General features: G+C 36.1%; 1 protein-coding gene across 3 annotated transcripts in view; it reads right to left on the bottom strand.

Annotated features, from left to right (window-relative positions):
• Nucleotides 1–22,056, bottom strand: part of sdk1b (sidekick cell adhesion molecule 1b) — a 452,496-nt gene that overhangs the window by 383,744 nt on the left and 46,696 nt on the right. The window lies entirely within an intron of this gene.

Genomic DNA, 22,056 nt, shown 5'->3' on the forward strand with positions numbered 1-22,056 from the left:
GCACTGTGTATGACATTGCATCTCTGAGATATGCAATCTTAGTTTGCATCATTAAGGCTCCATCCAGATACTATATGAAACCCTTCCGTGATCCAAGGTTGCTTTTACACTTCTTCCAACAGCAGATCCATCAACCCAAATTCAGATCATCTCTGGTTTAGTTTTTGGTTCATCAGATTTAATGGGATTTTAAAGTGTTTTGGCTTCTTTTATTTAACAAAATCCTAAATCTTCACCTTAGCTCTCCTTTAATATTTTAATAAAAAAAAGGTGAAACACCTGGTAGATCACCCACAAAAGAAAACACACAACCCATTAGCAATACCTTGGAAATGGCTCAACTGCCTTAGCCTCATGGTGGCAAGTTTTTCATAAGCCAGCGGGATTCATATCATCTTGAGGAAACGTCTGGCTGACACCACCTGGACTCAGCTCCACACCAGGTGGTGCGGTGATTCAGTGTCCATTGTTGGACCGGACAGCACTAACACCTGGACCCTGAAGAACCCCTGAAGTGCATGAAAAATTGCCAAGGCTACCAAATCTGTTGTTCATTCCCCTCACTAACAAACACCTACGAGTACACATTTACCTGAGAGCGGAGAATAGCCTCATGTATCTTAACTTGCCCTGTTTAAACCCTCTCATCCCCCACACTGGAGGTGCTTAGGTAATGTAATCCTGTCTCACTCCATCTCCCGTAATAGATGAACTCTGTTCACGTCAGCTCCTAGTGTGACCAATACATCACAGGTGTCTAGCGTTCGCTCCCAAACACACACACACACACTCTCTCAGAGGGAAATAAATTTGAGCAATAAATAATGAAACGTCCCGCTGTCTCAAACAGATGTATCAAAGAGACCGTCCCTCGCGCAAGAGACTGGCATGGAGGACGCTGCAGAAAGAATCAGGCGTGGTAAGATTCAAATGAGGTTTTGTTGATAATACATTTACATAACAGAGAAAAGCTCATGTTTAATTGATTTCGTCGGAATTTATTCGGCAGAGCCCTGAGCCTGAAAGAGCAAGGGCTGGGTAGAGGCGACCCAGCAAAGAGCTGTCAGACTGCACATCGCAAGCGCAAGATTAGGGCATTAGTCTTGCGCTCCATTTTTTTTCCTTTTTCTCAAATGATTGTCGCTCAATGAAATATGCATTTGGAATCTTAACAGGTAGACCGCCGTGTTATGATTTGCTTTTTTTGCTTGGAGCAAGGCCTCTCAAACAAAGGCCTGGATCGACCGACCTGCGGATATTTTTAAGCATCTCATCTAAATTATCTAAAGAAAAATACAGCTTTCCTGGAAGAGTTACTTTAAATTTAAAAAGTCAAAGCAACTTAGATTGCATTGCAGGCGCACATTTTATCCATATATGCATTTTGTGGGAATTGAACCCTTATTTATTTATTTTTTTTTACAGCCAGTGCAATGTTCGACTGTGCTACAGGTGTTATATATAACCAATCTCGGTAACACTTTATAATAACTACACACTATAAATCATTTATTAAGCATTAGCAAATAGTGAATTCATTATCTGTTAAGCATTAACTCTACATTAATAAACGTTAGTAAGCAGTTTATAACTGCAGCTACAAATGCTCTATTCTTGACTTATAACCACATTTAAAATGTGCTTAATAATTGTATTTTCATACTTAGTAAATTATTATTTTTTCATTACTAAATTAAATATTGCATTATTTACAAACCAGTTGTATTTAAGAGTAGTTGAGGGTTTTTAGGATCATTCAGAATGAGTTAGTAAATGATTAATAAACTATTAAAATCAACGTTTATATGTCTTATTATTCAGGCATATACTAATAGTTAACTAATATGTTAATAAATGCTTTATTAACTCAACTTCATGCAGTTTTGGGACCTAATCTAAAGTGAGGACTATTCATGCTTTATAAATCCCTTATAAATGACAACGTTTAAATGACGTTAACGTTTATTAATGTAGAGTTAATGCTTAACAGATAATGAATTCACTATTTGCTAATGCTTAATAAATGATTTATAGTGTGTAGTTATTATAAAGTGTTACCAAATGAATTACTAATTCAGTTTTTTTTTTACATTTAGGTTACCTGGTTGATTAAACTTTGGTTCAACACTGCAGGTGGAGGTAACCAGTGCTTAATTTGAGCCAGATCCTGTTCAGAAAAATGTCAGATATTCGTGTTTTGTGTTCCAGTATTTATTTTAATGGATTCAGCATTAACTTGTGCGTGGTAAATGCGCAAGTTAAAGCAAAAGTCACGTTTAACTATTGGCCCTCAACAATATTTTCAGCCATTCAGCTTTCTTATGTTTACAATTCTTACATTGCTTGGTAATTGTTTCACGCGCAGTGAGCAGCAAAAATAAATAATGGCATAGTGGCCTAAATAAATAATATTTGTATTTTCAAAATGGCAAAGAGGCAGTCAAGCACTTATTCATTTTTTTAAATCATGAGTAAATCTGATAGTGAGACAGGTCAAGATACATCTTAAGAAGATGAAACTGCTTGAATGGATCAGGATAACGGGAGACAGAAGCAAAGCGATCTCAAGTCAGACAGAAAACCTGACAGAAGAGGTAACTGGGGGCTCTTCTTGAAGATTAGGCTGAGTGAGTTTCTTAGGGTTTTTTTTTTTTTTTCACTTGGCACATAATATTGAAGTGAACTGAATAATGATTGTTCATATGATTTATGTTTGTAGCTACATGTTTTTATTTACCATGGCTGACCTATAATGTTATATGGCACAAAATAATAAAAGACCATTCAGAAATGTGATGCTGTTTTTTGCACTCTCACCGCTTTATGACATCATGTTCCGGAAAAACTCAAATTGTGTGGTGGACGTCAGTCACGGTAACTTTTATTTCCAGGTTTTGTTATGAAAATTATTCATCTACAAATTAAGCACCGGAGGTAACCTCTAAACAGGGTAAGGATCTCCTCAGCATACAGTGTCTTAATGTTTAATAAAATTTGGACTGAAAGCCCTGCAGTGACCAAACCTCTCATCTACTGAAAGAAACAAAGACCACATGAGTAGCATGTTTACTTTAGTGATCTATTTAGAAATTTATTTAGTTCAAATTGGAAACCATGTTTGTAATAATACTGGGCACCCAAACACCGGATATAAGTGTGGTAAAGTTAGAGGTGAAGTGTCATGGTTTGGTGGTGTTTTGTGCAGCAGGATAGTGGCCTATTATACAGATTCATGTTATATAAAATAAAATAAACTCTTCAGCAAGATGTGGTTCCTTCCTTGCATTCATTGCCCAATCAGACACAACGTAAAGTAAAATGGGTAAAGCAGCTCCTTAATAAAAGAAACAGCAGAAACAACAATGAAATTGCAGCTGCTTAGTCCTGAACTAAACCTGATTGATTGAGAATGTATGGAAAAACCTAGTAAAACATTTTGCCTAAAAAAATCTCAGCAACATGTGGTTCCTTCCCTGCATTCATTGCACAAATCAGAAACAATTTAAAGCAAAATGGGTAAAGCTGTTCTTTTAAGCTGAAATAAATAAAAATAATAATAACGGCAGCAATGTCAATGAATATGCAGCTCATGAACTAAACCTGATTGAAAATGTATGGAAAAGACTTGTAAAACATTTTAACAATGAAACCAGTCACTGAACTGTGGAAAAATCTGAAGAAGAGCTGATCAAGATTGCAGAAAAGCAGCGTGAGAGACTAATTTTAATTTAACTTTGAAACAATTTTAACAAAATAAATGGTGTTTCAATAAAGTGCTTTCATTATTTGGAAAAAGTAAATGCTGTAAGTATTATTTTAGCATTCATGTTGTTTGCGATACTTTATTAAGGCAGACATTCTAAAATAGGTATTTGCCTGTTTATTCCTGCCACACAGCCTAAGAAATGTTAGCAAACCATTGTGTCCTTTGCATAATACGACCACAAACAAGCTTTAAAGTAATATGAAAGTGTTCATTTTGGATTTTATGTCCAAAATGAAATTTGACTGCAGCACAAATGTTCCATATACTTCATATTCTCTTTGTGAAACGACCTATTTAACCACTTTTCAGAAACTAATTTATATATACCTAATTGCCTCCAGTGTAAAATTCAATCACTGACACTTAATTCAGCGAGGATGTGCCGGTGTCTGTGTCGACAGAGAGAGAGAGAAAGAGGATGAGAGCGTGGCTTCCCTTAAGAGCTGTGATTCTGATAAAGAAAAATAGCGCAGAAACGGTAGGGGTTTGCTTAACCAAAAGCCAAGCATGTGTGTGTGTGTTTTTGTTTGTGTGTGTGTGTGTGTGTGTGTTTGTGTGCATGACACGTAACTGTTTTTTCTCCTAAATAATTGGTTTCAGTCAGTCTAAGCTGCACCAGCATTAATATGTCAAACTGACAGTAAGCATCAGGACCGGGGGTTAACTACTCCTTTCAGCCAGCAAGAGCTTTATAGCCTTCAACACATGGGTTGGTGTTGCCTTGTCCACTTATTAGAAGCAATTTTATTCATGTTTGTTAAGAAAGTTGCATTTTTTTTTTTTCTTGAATACAAACCGAGTTAAAAATGAAAATTTGCTGTTACCTTATTCACCCCTAGGCCATCAGATATCTAAATGACTTTTTTTTTCAGTAGAACATTAAAGTTTAAAGATAAAGTTTTGAGACTTCCGGTTGCCATGTAAAGTTGCAAAGTCGAGCGCTCTGCAAACTAATTCTTGAATTTGCTAAATACATAGTTACAACCTACTTCAAGTTTATTGCTGCAGCTGCTAATTTGTTTTGTGGACTATTTCTGGACCTTGCGCCTTGATGTCGAAAGCCCTGCGTCAGAAAAAGACTGATTCTGTGAATCCTAATGGGTCCTCTGAATCTGTCAAAGATGAAATTAGGTACACCTTACTAGCAGCGGGTTGAACCCCCTTTTGCCTTCAGAACTGTGCTAGTCCTTCATGGCGTAGATTCAACAAGATACTCGAAATATTCCTCAGAGATTTTGGTCCATGTGACATGACAGCATCAGGTAGTTGCTGCAGATTTGTCGGCTGCATATCCATGATGCGAATCTCCTCTTCCACCACATTCTTAAGGTGTTCAATTGGATTGAGTTCTGGTGACTATGGAGGCCATTTGAGTACAGTGAACTCATTGTCAGTCGTGTTCAAGAATCTAGTCTGGGATGATTCGTGTTTTATGACATGGCTTATTATCCATGTCAAAAGGAAGTATGGAAGTCCATCAGAAGATGGGTACACTGTGGTCATAAAGGGATGGACATGGTCAGCAACAATACTCAGAGAGGCTGTGGCATTGACACAATGCTCAATTGGTACTAATGGGCCCAAAGTGTCCCAAGAAAATATTCCAACACCATTACACCACCACCAGCAGCAGCCTGAAGCGTTGATACAAGGTAGGATGGATTCCTGCTTTCATGTTGTTGACACCAAATTCTGACTCTACAGTCTGGACATTCTTCTCTGACCTCTGGCATCAACAAGGCGCAATGCTGATGCTGACTGAATATTTTCTCTTTATCAGACCATTCTCTGTAAACCCCAGAGATGGTTGTGCGTGAAAATCCCAGTAGATCAGCGGTTTCTGAAATACTCAGACCAGCCCGTCTGGCACCAGCAACCATGCAACGTTCAAAGTCACTTAAATCACCTTTCTTCCCCATTCTGATCTTCAATTTGAACTGCAGCAGAACATCTTGATCGTCTCCACATGCCTAAATGCATTGAGTTGCTGCCATGTGATTGGCTGAATAGAAATTTGTGTTAACGGGCAGTTGGACAGGAGTACCCAATAAAGTGGCCAGTGAGTGTAGCTGAAATGGCTAAACAAAGTTGGCCGTAGTGTATGAGTGTGATTGTAAAAGTGTATGGGTGTTTCCTAGTACTGGGTTGCGGCTGGAAAGGCATCCGCTGTGTAAAACATATGCCGGAATAGTTGGCGGTTCATTCTGCTGCTGTGACCCCGGACAAATAAGAGACTAAGCTGAAGGAAAATTAATGAATGTCTACTGACAATACATAGAGTTACTTAAAGACATAGTTCGCCCAAAAATTCAAATTTACTCACTTTTACTCATTTACTTGCCCTCAAGTGGTCCAAAACTTGGGTTTTTTGTTAAAAAATTGACTTCATACCATTGAGTTCAAAAGCAGGAAAAACAAATATTCCGTAAGTCAATAGTTACAGGTTTTCAGCATTTTTAGAAACATTTTCTTTTGTGTTCAATGAACCACCAACTTATCCAGCATTTGTTTTAATCAGCGGATGCCCTTCCACCTGCAACCCGTCACTGGGAAACATCCATACACACACTCATTTACACACATACACTATACAGACAACTCCAGCTTACTTAATTCACATATCACATGTTTTTGGACTTGTGGGGTAAACCAGAGCACCCGGAGGAAACCCACGTGAACATGGGGAGAACCTGCAAACTCCACACAGAAATACTAACTGATCCAGCCAGGGCTAAAAACCAGCGACCTTCTTGTTGTGAGGCGATTGTGCTACCCAGTAATATATATTATAAGTGAGCAAATCACATCACATTACATTGTAAAAAAAAAATCCAGAAATTTACAGTTTATTTCTGGCAGCTGGGGTCCTGGAAAAAAAAACATAAAATAACAGCTTTTAAAAGACAAAAATTGACTATAAAATAATGGGCATTCAATTACAGATATTTCCTTAAATTTAAATTTCTGGTAATTTTTTGTAATTAAACTTTTATTTTACAGTAAATTTCTGTAATTTAACGGCTGTTGTTTTACATTTACCCAAGCTGCTAAATAAATGGTAAAATTGCGGATTAGCTTAACGCTTCATGTAAAATCTCATATGATTCTGTTAAAAAATAAATCCATAAATAGTCCAAGTTCATTAATTTATGATTAACAAACAGGATTAACTTATATTAATTTACAGTATGTTAAAGCAGCATAAAAACATATATTGTGTCGGGTTACTGACCATATCCTGTTTTTTAAAGTGAACACATGTTTTGGAGATTAGCTAACATTTGGGACGAGAAGCGATTTTCTATTAGAACTGGGTAATTAAATATTACTCCTAATTTTGTCCTCAGAAAATGATGAATTTATAGGAACTACAATACAATCTAGGCATGTCCATTCTTCATTTTCACTTGTTTTATCAGAAAAGCTTTATTATTCTGTTCTCTAAGTGCAAACAACAGGATTATTTCCTACTAAATCACATCGTACAACAACAAGGATTTTTAAATGTGAAACTATACTCATTCTTGTCCCAACATGAAAAAAACTGGGTTCTGCGCTCTCGTTATGCTGAACACATACAAGCTTCATGTCAGCACGCTCACAACCATCATAATAAGAGAAGAAAAATTAATTATTTTTCACCTTGAAAGAGGCACCGAGGTGTGTTTTGAATTACAACCTTTTTATAATTCTTCTCAGGGAAACTCAGTTGCTCTTTCAAACTTTTCATACAGCCACAGGAATCAGTGATGCAATACTGATCCTACTTTGGAAGTGCTTAAGTACACTAAAAATGGATTTCCGGATGCTTGTTTCATTTAGTTAATTAAAATGAGCTGATGCATTTTGTCACAGTTAATTAATTTAGTAAAATATGTTTTTTATGCATGTGTAAGGATGAAGCTTTTTTTAATATAAATGTAGGAATACTTGGTACATCTTATTTTGCAAGAACTTAAATAAATACACAGATTAAAGGCCACTGTTACATTTATTATTTATTTTTATTAAGTTATTTTATTTTTCATTTATTCATCCATCCATCAATTCATTTTATATTTATGTATTCATCCAACCATCCATCAATCCATCCATCCATACTTACATACATTTAATTTTTTTAGTTATTCATCCATCCATCCATCCACTTTATTGTTCAATTATTCATCCACCCATCCATTCATTTTTATTTATTCATCCATTCATACATCCATTTTATTTTGTATTTGTTCATTCATCCATTGATCCATTTTATTTATTTATTCATCCATCCATCCACTTAATTTTTTATTTATTCATCCATCCATTTTATTTTATTTATTCATCTATCCACCCATCCATTTGATTTTTGATTTATTCATCCATCCATACATACATTTATTTTTTATGTATTCATCCATCCATCCATTTTTATTTTTTATTTATTCATTCGTTCATCCATCTATTTTATTTTTCATTTATTCATCCATCCATCCATTTTTATTTTTTATTCATTCATTAATTTATTCATTCATTCATTCATTCATTCATCTATCTATTTTATTTTTTATGTATTCATCCACCCATCCATTATTTTATTTTTAATTATTCATCCATACATACATGCATTTTATTTTTTATTAATCCATCCATCCATCTATCCATCTGTTTATTTTATTTTTTATTTATGCATCCATCATATTTTTATTTGATCATCCATCCATTGATCCATTTAATTTTATTTCATTTATTCATCTATTCTATTCATTAATCTAGTTTTTATTTATTTATCCATTTGTTTTATTTTTATTAATTCATTCACCCATCTGTTTTATTTTATTTATTCATCCATCCACCCATCCATTTTATTTTTTATTTAATAATCCATCCATCCATCTATCCATACATCCATCCTTTTTATTTATTCATTCCTCCATCCATCCAATTTATTTTTTATTTATTCATCTATCCATCCATCCATCCATCCATTTTATTTATTCATCTGCCCATGCATCCACTTTATTTTTTATTTACTCATCTATCCATTTATTTGATTTTTTATTTATTCATCCATCAATTTGACTTTTTTATATATTCATCCATTTTAGATTTTATTTATTTATTCATTCATCCATTCTATATTTTATTTGTTCATCCATCAATTTATTTTATTTTTTATTTATTCATTCATCCATCCATTTGATGTTTTAAATTATTCATCTATACACCCATTTGATTTTTTAATCATTCTTCCTTCCACTCATCCATTTTATTTTTTATTCCTTCATCCATCTATTTGTTTATTTTATTTTTTATTTATTCATTCATTCATTTATACATTTAATTTTTTTATTTATTCATCCATTCCATCCATTTATGTATTTATCCATTCAATTATTCATTCATTCATTCATTCATTCATTCATTCATTCATTCATTCATTCAGTCAATTAATTGAAACATTTCAACATTGATTACAACAAAATTCTTAAGCACCAAAAGGCATAGAATAATTTAGACATTGATGACTGCTGTAAATTCAAAATTGCCATAATTAAAGTAAAACGTTTATAGAATAAATAATAGGAAAAAAAATTATATTATTGTATTTTTTACCAAATAAATGCAGCTTTGATGAGAATAAGAACTTTCTTTTAAACAAATTTTTAAAATGGTAATTAATCAAATCCTTCAACAATTTGCCTGCTGATTGAACATAAACAAGGAAAACATTCAAATAGTTTGGCCTCAGTAATACATCAAATGCAAATTCTTAATATGTCAGTTTGAGAATCCCTCGTTTAGATGCTGAACCAGAGTAAACATGTTTGCATTTGTCTATTCACTCTAAATTAAATGATAGATTGTCATTCAAATCCACATTAGAGTACATACACGATTGTGACCTGGCAAGAATGAGAGACTGTGTTCACTAATTTTACAACACCATGCACTGAAATTTCTGGCCTAATGTGTGTGTGCTCGTGTGTGTGTGTATGCGTGTGCGTGTGTGAACAGTGAGTTGATCAGGCTGCTGCAGGTAAGCAGGTCGCAGCTGTTTGTTGCGAATCTAATGCGATCTAATCATGTCAGCGGCACTCAGCCACACACACTCATCCTCTCCTCCGTTTTTTCTCTCCACTGAACAAGCTTCTAGTCACTCGCTCTGAAATACACAGATAATTACTTCAGTATAATGCAGTGTATAGGAGAGCGATACATATACTGTTGATTATAATCTCTACAAGCACTTAGATGATCTGCAAACATAAACATGTTTTTCTCACTCTCTTTCACACACACACACACACACACACACACACACACACACACACACACACACACACACACACACACAATGTCCTGTCACTCTGGCGTTATATCCCACTTCATGTGATACCCCAATATGTTATATTTGATTGGATGAGGATTGAATAAAGAAGAAAGTCAGTCAGAACTATAACATACAGTGTACTGACCTTATTCTAAAATGCGGAAGTGCGCCTGTTTTCGCGATTGTCTTAGAACTTCTAACGCCTATATGGGAGAAATGACAAGGAATAATAAACGGCAAAAAATGGTCAAACTACTTGCTCTACAAACAAATGTTTGCATGACTATACAGACCAAGTAGAATAATATAACCAGGAAATATCAGTTTGCAACATCAAACAGCGAAACGAGCAGTTTTTAATGTCTAAAAATGAATGGAAGTGAATGAGACCGGAAGTCTCGTGCAAAAAAGATTCAATGGCAGCGCCACTTTACAGTTGGTTCCTTTTTTAAGGAGTTGTGATTGGGCTGGAACATTTGGGATCTTGGATCTGGCAAAGCAGCCTGGCTTTCTTTGTAAAATTAATTTCAATAATTTACACTCACCGGCCACTTTATTAGGTACACCTTAGTAGTACTGGGTTGAACCCCCATTTGCCTTCAGAACTGCCTTAATGCATTGTGGCATTGATTCAACAAGGTACTGGAAATATTCCTCAGAGATTTTGGTTTATATTGACATGACAGCATCACACAGTTGCTGCAGATTTGTCAGCTGCGTATTCATGATGTGAATTTTCCTTTCCACCACATCCCAAAGGTGCTCTACTGGATTTAGATCTGGTGACTGTGGAGGCCATTTTAGTAAAGTGAACTCATTGTCATATACAAAAACCAGACTGAGATGATTCACACTTTATGACATGGAGCGTTATCCTGCTGGAAGTAGCCATCAGAAGATGGGTACAATGTGGTCATAAAGGGATGGACATGGTCAGCAACAATACTCAGGTAGGCTGTGGTGTTGACAAGATGCTCAATTGGTACTAATGAACCCAAATTGTGCCAAGAAAATATCCCCCACACCATTACACCACCACCACCAGTCTAACCCGATGCCAAATTCTGACCTTACCATCCGAATGTCTCAGCAGAAATTGAGACTCGTTAGAGCAGGCAACGTTTTTCCAATCTTCTATTGTCCAATTTTGGTGAGCCTGTGTGAATATAGCCTCAGTTTCCTGTTCTTAGCTGACAGGAGTGTGAACACAGTTGGTCTTCTGCTGCTGTAGCCCATCCGCCTCAAGGTTGGACATGTTGTGTGTTCAGAGATGCTCTTCTACATAACTCACTAATTAATGAGTGCTTATTTGAGTTACTGGTGCCTTTCTATCAGCTTGAACCAGTCAGGCTATTATCCTCTGACCTCTGGCAACACAGCATTTGCGCCCACATATTGCTGTTCACTGGATATTTTCTCTTTTTCGGACCATTTTCTGTAGATGGTTGTGCGTGAAAATACCAGTAGATCAGCAGTTTCTGAAATATTCAGACCAGCCCGTCTGACAACAACAACCATGCCACGTTCAAAGTCACATAAATCATCTTTCTTCCTCATTCTGATGCTCGGTTTGAACTCGGATTGGCTGATTAAAAATCTGCATATATTGAGCAGTTGGACAGGTGTACCTAAAAAAGTGGCCAGTGAGTGTATATGATATTCAGAGATTTATTAAGTTGTAAATTTAACCTCATTAGATATTTTTTCATTTTAAATGCCAAGTTTGAATCAATGTTTTGCTTGTTGTTCACGTTCTTAAATTTACTAGCAATATGTGATTGATTTAACAATAAGTGTATGTCTGTGAATGGGAGTGCATGGGTGTTTCCAAGTGATGGGTTTCAGCTGGAAGGCAACCACTGCATCAAGCATACGCTGGATAAGCTGGCGGTTCATTCCACTGTGATTAATAAAGAGACTAAGTTGAAAAGAATATGAATTAATGAATTAATGTGAGTTTATTGTTTTTTTATTGTTTTGTTTTTGCATCACATTATCATTGTGTTTCTCTACAGTTCACTTTGTATAGCAGCATTAACTCAAAGTCTTCTGAAATATTTAATGCACTCATTTTTTTTTGGTGCCAGATCCTCCACACCATTTCTGCAAATGAAATGCACTTAACTTCCTTTTCCAAGATATGTCCCTTTCCTCCCATGCATGCACCATTGTTCTGTACAGTTTGTATTTTCCAGGTTCTCTTATACATACATTCAGCAAGGCCTCTGAGTTCCTCTTTTCTATTCCCTTTCTTCATTTATATTCCACCCAGCCACGGTTCTTCCGACAGAACCACTTTCTTCTTTTTTTACCAAATGCACGCGTGTGTGTGTGTGTGTGTGTCCCACCTTTTCCCCCTTTTTTTCCTTCTGAACATGAAAACCCCACCACAAGATGTTATAAAAGAAACAAGCAGTTACCAAGTCAAGTATAAGCCCCGTCTGGGAGCTTGTTAGTAAATCCGAAACAAATGAGTCTCACTGTAGACTAGCGTGTTTTGTGAAATTCCTACCATTTGCTTATTGGAGCTGGTTCTAATGATTCCTCGGTGGCTCCCTCGCGTGCTGCAGTGAAAGAGGAAAGAGACTTGTTGCTCTCATTTGCGAGCGCGCAGATGCACGGCTGGCGTTGTTTTATCTGCAGGGAGAGGAACACTTCTCATAATTGAAGAAGCAGTGAATTCATTTTCAAAGACGTGTTAAGAATTGCTGGAGATCAAAGTGCTTCTGCTATCTGTCTACTCCACCTGCTCTCTGTGATTTCTTTCTTGCAGTTTTTTTCCTTAAAGACGAATGTATGGAGAGCAAAGGCTTAGCCAATTTTTGGGGCGATCTCTAAAGTTTTTTTTTACCCCATACGTGACGTTTCATGTTTTGATGTACTCGCCACTTGATTAAAATGTTTAATCATAGCTCTTATAGCAGGATGTATATAAGATCACTTCATCAGACTTTTACTGATGATTTTATGAGCAGAAAGTTATCGTCGTATAGTTTGCGCACAGACAATTGCAGTATCTTCATGATAAGATGTCAAATAAGAGTGGAAAAATCATCAAGAAAACTGATTTTTATTCATTCATTTTCTTTATGGCTTAGTCCCTTTATTAATCTGAGCTCGCCACAGAGGAATGAACCGCCAACTTTTTAGACTTGTGGGGGAAACCGGAGTACCCGGAGAAAACCCACGCAAACACAAGGGGAACAGCCAACTCGGCAGAAACAAGCCAACTGACCCAGCTGAGGCTTGAACCAGTGACCTTCTTGCTATGAGGCGATTGTGCCACCCACTGCACCAATGTGCAGCCGAAAACTGATTTTATTCATCTTTTTTTAAATAAAATGGAACAATAAGGGAAGAATTTTAACGGAGGACAAGAAAATGTATGTTTTGAAACATTGCTTAAACGTTCAATTGATTATATGGTATTATGTTATATGATATTCATGAAATGTGTCACTATTACTTTTTGTGTTTTCATACATATGTTTAAATGGGTGTTAAAGGTTTGACTCAAATTTAAAGTAAACTAATCAGTCAGTTAATAAATTTACTGAAATGAGTGATCAATTGCTTTTTGAGGTAACCTACCCAACACTGATTGACACACATTTGAGTTAAATATAAACAAACATAACCATTGAGATTTGATCAAAAACCATTTTAAATTTGACCATATTAGTTGTCCATATTTCACCCAAATTTGTGTAGGATTAGCCAATCAGTTTTTAGAGTGCATATTTAGAGCCAGAGTTTGTTTCATTATAAACATTTGGCAATTATCCAACAGTCCAATGTATAGTCAGGTTTATCAAGGGCCTTGTGAGTGGATTAGTTTAAAGATTCTGCAAAGAGAATAAGCGATGTAGAAAAAAATCAATATAGCAAGAAGATCAACGTGCGAGAATTAAAACACACATTGATCAGCCACAATATTCAAGCCACATGGCGAATTTTGTGTAGGTCCCCAGTATTTGCATATTGCAGACATATTTCAGAGGTGTACAGGGGTCTTCAAGGGCACTCGGACCGGTCTCTGATGTATCGCATGTCCTGTCACCTTTCTTTCAGCCAGACAGGATTTGCTCCTCATGTGTAAAAATGAGCCCTGGGCGCACATGATCCTGACGCCGGTTCACTGGTTGTCCTTCCTTGCATCACTAAACTAACTTTGTGAGTTTCCTCTCACACAGTACGAACCACAACCATACGAGCATTAACGATTTCTAGGCAACTTTTTTTTTCAGATAGGTTAAAATAGCATACGAGCTCATACAACAATAAAAAAAAAATAAAAAAATCACACCTTGTGTGCTCGCCTTAAAGTCGGCATGAAATGGAAGTTAAGATTGTCCTTTTTTTTCCTATAATGTAAGGTGCATCCTTTGATACTGTCCTGCAATGAGAATAAAAATGTAGGGCGGTGCATGATTTCATCCTTCGGAAACCTATTGTATTGTTGGGAGGGCAGCATGATGGCGCAGTGGGTAGCACAATTGCTTCATAGCAAGAAAGTCGCTGGTTTGAGCCTCGGCTAAGTCAGTTGCATTTTTGTGTGGAGTTTGCATGTTCTCCCTACCTTCGAGTGGGTTTCCTCTGGGTGCTCCGGTCTCCCCCACAGTCCAAAGACTCGCTGTACAGGTAGATTGGGTAAGCTAAAATTGTTCGTAGTGTATGTGTGTGAATGAGAGTGTATGGGAGTTTCCCAGTGATGTGTTGCAGCTGGAAGGGCATCTGCTGCATAACACATTTGCTGGATAAGTTGGCGGTTCATTCTGCTTTGGCGACCCCAGATTAATAAAGGGACTAAGTCGAAAATAAAATGAATGAATAAATAAAAGGTCATGTACAGTATGTGTGTGTAAGAGACTGAACGAAAGAACGCTTAAGTATACTGATGCTGTGAGCGGCTGGCCCTGCAGATTTATTTATTTATTTTGCAGATAAGTAAAATAAGATGAGTAAATTTAAATTTTAACACTATAGATGTAGGAAATTTTGGTGTAGAGTGTGAAATGATGATCACTTTAGCCGATCAGTCATAACTGTTGAGCATGTGAACACACGGGCCAATCAGAAGTGTTTAAAGATCTTGACAGCATTCAAAACGCAAGCGGGAAATGTTGTTGTTGTTTTCTTAAATGTCAGTACAAATTGGTACCAAAGACTGTAGAATACATAAAACATGTCACTCATATAGTTTTGAATGGGAAATTCTAGAACACTAGTGGGCTACTAGATGCCGCTAGTGTTTCGCGGCGGCCATTTTGGAATGAAAATTCCAATAGAACAAAAGCACAGATAACTAACACTAGACAGAATGAATTGCAATACTGAGGTAAATATAATGAGCTAAAATATTACAAATATGTAAATGCTTTCAGCATAAACCCCCTTTGAAAAGTAACATTTTAAACAATATCTCAATGAAAACAGACAATTTCCAAAATGTTGACAAGACTAAGTTTACTATATCTGGTCTTTAAGATATATTTTCACGTATAAAATTAAAGGTTAACAAAATAACTTAATTACTATTTTATTTACTTTACTCTAATAAGAGTGATACAAAAATGAGTATAAAATCATCAAATCATCAGGGATCAAAATCATCAATTAAAAATGAAGAATTTATGTGTCCGAATTCAATCGTTTTATGGTGGCTTTTTACATAAAAACTTTGTCTTCCTTTAACAGACAACACTGGAAAAAATACTGCCACAAAAAGTCATCCTGTTATCAACAAATGTTTAAAGTTATGTAAATTTAACATGCCAGTATTAATTTGTATTATGCCAGTGTGTAAACTATTAAATTAATGTAATTTAAGATAATTTAACCTAAAAGTGACCGTTTAAAAAAAAACAATTATGGCAAAAATGTATTAAACAGGTCTAAATTAACTATTACAAGTGCTGATAATCACCAGTCTTATGATTGTAAGTATTATTACTATTAGTATTGTATTTTAGCTTTAATGCACTTTTTAAATAAATAAAAAAAACAAAGCAGCCGATCTAATGATCTAATGGACGGCTAATCACTTTCTCCATATTGGTGGGATTCCGAGGCTGTTGCTGGGTGCTGCTGTTGCAATGGAACATTCTAGAGTGTTGCCTCTTTGTGATTCTAAGCTCTTTGGTAACAGTCAATATGGCGAATAAAGCCCCGCCCTCTAGTACAGTAGCCAATCATCGATCACTGTAGACTGAAGATTCTCAGAGAAAGGGGCTTGGACCAGTCGTGAGTTACTGCAGATTATGTGTGTTTCGAACATTTAGAAATGAAACTACAGAGACAGTTGTTGTTTAATTTCGTTGTTGATTCCTAATATGAAATTCAATCGTAAGCTTGGCAAGCAATTTTAGAGGTACTGACGTTTTCCCCACCCAAATAGAATGCCTCAGAGGCTTTCAAAGATGGCCCCTGGGTGAAATTACTTGCATTAAAGGGACTTTGTTGGTACACAAGTCTGTACTTCTGACAACTCTATACCAGGTAAATGTAAAATCTTTTTACAAGTGGATTGTTGGAGGAAATTTTTCATTATCTGACTACACATCAAAAGATCCCATTTGACATTGTGAAGGTACATATTCCATCTGTCTCCTTCTCAAAGATCAACACACACACACACACACACATATCACACAAACAATCTCTTCTGGAGCAGGACGGAGAATGAACTTAAGTTCAGATGATTAGTGTGCGTGCCACGACATAAACCACTGTAATTCTGTTTGATAAATCAATTGTCCTCTGGGTAATGCGATAGTCCCACAGCACGTCCTTCCCGTCGACCGGCTGTTCATCAGGAAATTAGGTGATGCTCAAATGAAAAGATGGCCTCATATCAAAAACGAGAAGCTGAAGGACAAGCACATATTAGGCTTTAATTGATTAATATGCAAATGTAATTTCTGGTTAGTTGTACTTCTTACAGCCACTTGTGACGTCTTTTCCGAACGATGTCCTGGCCGCGGTATTAAAACAAATGGTTTCATTTAGAAAATCCCTCCGCTATACAACCTATTTAACAATAAAGGTAATTACGCCGCTATCACTGAGTAAGAACTCAGGCGGGGGAGATTACAGTACTTAATTAACATTAAGTGTTTTCAATCCAATCAATCCTCATTGTCGAGTTTCACAACTTCATGAAAGTGCGGTCAAAAGGCAAAACCTTGTTGGATCAACCGCTTCCACACTGGAAAATGATTTAAGGCAGAGCTTTAACTTCCAGAGGCAGCTTTATATTAGAACTGCAGGAGATCTTTTGTGTGAAATGGTGAAAATGCCAGTGCTATTCCGCTAATGCAACAATGACATTAGCTTGGCAACTAAAGGACAGCAGTTTCCTAAGGCACACGGCGCTGTGCTCTTTAGTGGATCATCTAATAATAACATACAGTATGCATGACGAAAAATGATCAGATCTAACTTACATGAATCAAAAGACAAGGGTTAAAATACAAACATAATTGGAATGTTTTGTGGGGGGTTTAGGTCACCGTGGTGTATATGTGAGGAGTATTCTGATGCAGTCAAAACTGACCTATTTGTTTATTCTGATGAAAATATAAGTATTTTATTTTCTGTTTAATATTCAAACTGTTGTAAATCTTGAATTTTTAAGTTTGGTCTTTGGTAAAGTGTGTATACAGTATATATATACACACACACACACACACACACACACACACACACACACACACACACACACACACACACACACATACACACACACACACACAGAGTTGAAGTCAGTTTTATTAGAGGGTATTTAGAGGATTTTTTCAACACATTTCTAAACATAATAGTTTTAATAACTTATTTCTGATAACTGATTTATTTTATCTTTGCCATGATGACCGTAAGTAATATTTGACTAGATATTTTCAAGACACTTCTATACAGCTTAGTGACATTTAAAGGCTTAACTATGCTAATTAGGTTAACTAGGCAGGTTAGAGTAATTAGGCAAGTTATTGTATAATGATGGGTTGTTCTGTAGATTATTGAAAAACATAGTTTAAGGGGGATACAAATTTTGACCTTAAAATGTTTTTTTTTTTTTTTTTATGTAAACTGCTTTTATTCTAGCCAAAATAAAGCAATTAAGACTTTCTCTTGAAGAAAAAATATTATCAGACATACTGTGAAACTTTCCTTGCTCTGTTAAACATCATTTGGGAAATATTTAAAAAAAGAGAAAAATTCAAAGGGGGGCTAATAATTCTATATGTGTGTGTGTGTGTGTGTGTGTGTGTGTGTGTGTGTGTGTGTGTGTGTGTGTGTGTGTGTGTGTGTGTGTGTGTGTGTATGATTGTATAGTACTTATTTAAACAGATAAAGGGTTGTTTTTCTTTTATTTATTATTTTGTTTTCATTTTCAAGATAATTATTCTAATTTATAATAAATATCAATACAAATTTGTATGTATGGAGTTGTTTTAGCAAAATATTTAATCGTTAATTTCAATGTCATATATCACATTACTTTTTTGTTCAATTTGTATGTTTGTATATATTAAATTCTTTTTTGCTAGTTTATCATTCTTTTTGTGACGTCCTATGACATAGTGGAGTTGTCTGGTTAGAATTGAGGGTTGGCTCCACCTTAATCTAATTCTTACAGGAAAAACCTATTATTGTTTTCTCTGGACCCTTTAAAAATCGTATGGCTGGCATTTTGAAGGAAGCTGCTACTTTGGACTGGACTTTCAGTTTTAGTTTTGTTTTTACAAAACACCGCTGTTTCTTTAAATTATGTTAGGTTTGGCTTTTTTGGGTGTCCCTCTTTTTTGTTACGTCCTTGTGAGCCACAAGGGTAACAAATGGGGGCTCGTCCGGGATATGAACATGGCTTGCATTTTATGCCTTATGCTTTTTCCTTTTCTTCTGAACATTTTACCTGAGCCCATATAGCATGCTCCTACACCCCTGAGGAACCCTAAACCAAATTAGTTTTTGACAACATTAGTTTATATAAAAATATGTACATAGATATCTCATTTTTTGGCCAAAAATAGCACAGAAAATGTCACCCTTTAAAACTGCCCTTCTAATTCTTCAGCTCTGAGACACGTGGCGAATGAAGTTTCATCCTAATGAATCTCATTGCCTAAAACAGTTTTCACGGTCACGACAATAGTATGAAATGATCCCTGCTGCTATAATTCCCAGCTAAAACAATGAGCCGTATAGTTGTAATTCATGCTGAGGGATTAGAGATCGCTATTATTATTGTTAATAATAATCTATGCGCGACAGGTTGAGTTGAGATCCAGACGTCTCTGACCCTAATCCATTTGTTTTTGGTTGTGTTTCCATCCACACAATGAAGAGTCCCAGACACTTTTTTGTCCCCCCCCCCCCCCCCTCTCTCTCTCTCTCTCTCTCTCTCTCTCTGACACACACACAGAATGTCCCGCTCTCTGTCGTTATATCCTACTTTACCTCCCTCTCATGCTGCAGACTTGTATCTCCTCCACTAACTCTGCTCCAGGCAGTGACTGTGATGTTCAAACACTTCCCCTCTGTGTTGTTGAATTAGCGAAATGTCAAAGGTCCCCTTCGCTCCCTCTTTAGCTCCCAGTATATCTCTGCTCCACTCCTCCCTCAGGTGCAATAAGAACAAAACAAAAGCCAATGACAAATGATGCTGAAGACTGATGTAAAAGATGAAAGAAATGTCACACACACACATACAGTACAATAAGATATTCCACATACAGCCTGCAGGTAAACATTGCTCCTGTTTTAGAAGTCATATCGCGCTGAAAAAGAGGGGTTATCCAATTAAAACGGCCTCTTTTTTAACTTCTCATTCATTTAGCATCAAAAGAAAGTTTTTTTTTCAGCTATTTCATGTTACGCAGCTGCAAGTGTGCATTTAAATACTGTCTCTTGGGCATTGCTGTTGGCTTTCTAAGATGCTGAAACTTCGAAGTATTTGTTTTTTGCACATGGTCTCCAGAAGGAAATGACTGAGGAGAGCAACTTAATAGTCAGAGTTTTGACTTTCTGACTTCACAGGAGTGTGCAGACACAATGGAGTCATTTTAGCCTTGGAACAGGTTTATTTATTTATCTTTTTGTTTTGTTTTTTCAACTGTTCTTAAAATGTCCTTACCACAACATATACAATAGCAAAAAATACACTTTTTTAAAATATGGATTATATATATTTCATTAGCTTTTTCATAAATTCTGCACTTCTGTAATTGCAGATAATTAACAAATATAAAAAATACAGCGGAAAAAATAAGTATTGAACATGTCACCATTTTTCTCAGAAAACTATTTCTAAAGGTGCATTGACTTAAAATTTTCCCCAGACGTTGATTACCAAAGAAATCCGTGAATGCAAAGAAAACAAATCTAATTAGTGACACAGGGAAAAAGGATTGAACACATGAAAAAAGGGAGGTGCAGACAGGCAGTAAAAGCCCAGAAAGCAGCAGAAATCTTTAGCAACCCACTGCCCTTCCTCATTGGAAATTAATATTAGCTGCTTCAGCCAGCATCTACATTATCAGGATGATAAAGATAAAACCTGGGTGGACATTTCAGCAAGACAATGATCCAAAACACAGCTGAGGAAACCATCTAATGCTTTCAGAGAAAGAAAATCAAGCTGTAGAATGGCCCAGCCCATCACCTGATCTGAATCCAATAGAAAATACAAATTAAAGATCAGATTTGATAGATGAGTCCCACAGAACAATCAAGATATTTACACACTGTTAAAGTCTGTGAAAAACTCACACCCGAGCAATTCATGTGGCTTCATTACCCATTTGAGATGCTTCTTTAAGCTGTCGTCACCAAAAAACGATTTTTAAAAAGGATTAAATAAGTTTCAGTAGTTCAGTGTTTTTTGTCATCCCTTTATTATTACATATGAAACAGATTTGTTTTTGGTTTGTTTTATTTTTATGTTTGTATTTTTGGGGTTTTTACCAATATCTGGTCCTATTCCATGTCAACAGCTCCTTTGGAAATATTATTCCCAGGGAAAAAAAAGACATGTTCAATACTTATTTTCCCTGCTGTATGGAAAAAAAAAATTATAATAAAGCTGTGGTGATAACATCTTATAGCATGTCGGTAAGGATACAATGTTAATGTGTCAAGAAACCCAAAACAGACTACTATGGAGAACAACAGAAAAAAGAAACAGAAAACAATAGGCATTGTATGTGTACAATATAGTAGTAGTTTTTCAATACATAACTGTTTTTATTTAGTAAAAAAATATTCATTTATTAATTTTCTTTTTGGCTTAGTCCCTTTATTAATCAGGGGTCGCCACAGCAGAATAAACCACCAACTTATCCAGCATATGTTTCAGGCAGCGCATGCCCTTCCAGTTGCAATTCATAACTGGGAAACACCCATACACTACACTCTAATTCACACACATACACAACGCACAATTTAGCCTACCCAATTCAACTATCCGCTTGTTAAGTGTGACGTCACGCGAAGCGGCTTCCGGGTCCAACCGCTCTATTCAACTGAATGGGGAGACTCATGAACTGGTAATAATAAACGTTTACAAAGTGATTTAATGCTTTCGAAAATCAAGATCGCAGTATATATGTCCATGCCTAATATCCAATTGCCAGAAAGTGATAAATTTTTTTATAAATTGTTACATTTTTGGTATGTGTTATGCAGCAAGCCAGAGATCGTAGTGTACACTACGATTTTATATAAAATTTAATTTTATGTGTGATAGGAATAAAACGTGATCATAAACAAATGATATCTCCACTCAAATGAATGGCGGCTTGGACCCGGAAACAGTATACATACGTCACAAACACGTCACCACTTAACAAGCGGATACCACGTCTTTGCACTTGTAGGGTAAACCAGAGCACCACGCCAACACAGTAAGAACATGCAAACTTCACAGAGAAATGCCAACTGCCCCAGCCAAGACTCAAACCAGCGACCTTCTTGCTGT

The sequence above is a fragment of the Danio rerio genome, chromosome 1 (assembly GCF_049306965.1).
Source record: "Danio rerio strain Tuebingen ecotype United States chromosome 1, GRCz12tu, whole genome shotgun sequence".
Lineage (NCBI taxonomy): Eukaryota > Metazoa > Chordata > Actinopteri > Cypriniformes > Danionidae > Danio > Danio rerio.